Raw genomic sequence first — 1,184 nt, forward strand, 5'->3', positions numbered from 1 at the left:
TACATGGCTGGTGTCTGGCACATATCCCAACTCCTTGATCTTTGCATAAACCTCTTCCCACTTGAGAGCAATCTCCTTCCTCTGTGGATGACGTTCATCATTCGCCACAAACATATGGATAGCATTCTCAATCTCTACCAGACTGCAAGCAGGTTCCTTCTTAACTCCACTTTCCTTCATCATCTTTCTCACTCTCGCAGCATCGTTCCATCTGCCACCTGATGCATAGATGTTATATAGTATTACATGAGGACCAGGGTCGTCAGGGTCAAGTTTAAATACATGCTCGGCCGCATAAGCTCCCAATTCCGTATTCTTATGCATTCTACAAGCGTTAAGCAGGGCCTTCCAGATGGCTGCAGTAGGTTCTATTGGCATTTCTTCAATAAATCTCAGTGCCCTATGAAGATCACCAGCTCGCCCTAGAAGATCTACAACCGTGACATAGTGCCAAGCCTTGGGTACTATCCCATCCTTCTTCATCAATTCAAAGTAATGCCACCCTTCATCTAGAAGACCAGAATGGCTGCAAGCTGTAAGCACAGAGAGAAACGAGATCTCATTGGGACAAATCCCACCTCTCCTCATTTCCTCAAACCAGCACACTGCTTCTTTTCCAAATCCATGTTGCGCATAAGCAGTTAACAGCGAGTTCCAAGACACCACATCCCTTTTAGCCAATCTATCGAATATTTTTCTCGCATCATGGATGCTTCCTGATTTTGCATACATGTCAAGAAGAGTGTTTCCTGCAAAAGCCACAAGCTTTTCACCGGATTTAATCATATAAGCGTGAACCCATTTCCCTTGCTCCAAGAACCCAGTACTGGAACAAGCACCAAAGAGGCTAGCGTATGAGAAATGAGAAGGCTTGAAACCTTCTCTAAGCATCCGTTGAAAAAGCTCAAAAGCCTTCTCTGTACCACATCTCCTAGCATGACCAGCAATCAGAGCATTCCAAGAAACATCATTCCTGCTCTCAAGCGCATCAAAAACCAATTGTGCATCATCCATAAGACCATAGCGAGTGTCCAAGTCAAGAAGAGCGCTACCAACATGAACATTCGAATCGAATCCACACTTAATACAGAACCCGTGAAGTTGATGACCACAACAACCTTTCGTCTCAGCTGCAGCAGCTTTGATCACACTAGACAAAGTGAACTCATTGGGACTAAATCCAA

The 1,184-nt window shown here is 44.6% G+C and overlaps 1 pseudogene; it reads right to left on the bottom strand.

Moving 5' to 3' along the window:
• LOC104707383 overlaps positions 1 to 1,184 on the bottom strand; it is a 4,959-nt pseudogene that overhangs the window by 2,347 nt on the left and 1,428 nt on the right.

Source organism: Camelina sativa, chromosome 1 (genome assembly GCF_000633955.1).
Source record: "Camelina sativa cultivar DH55 chromosome 1, Cs, whole genome shotgun sequence".
Lineage (NCBI taxonomy): Eukaryota > Viridiplantae > Streptophyta > Magnoliopsida > Brassicales > Brassicaceae > Camelina > Camelina sativa.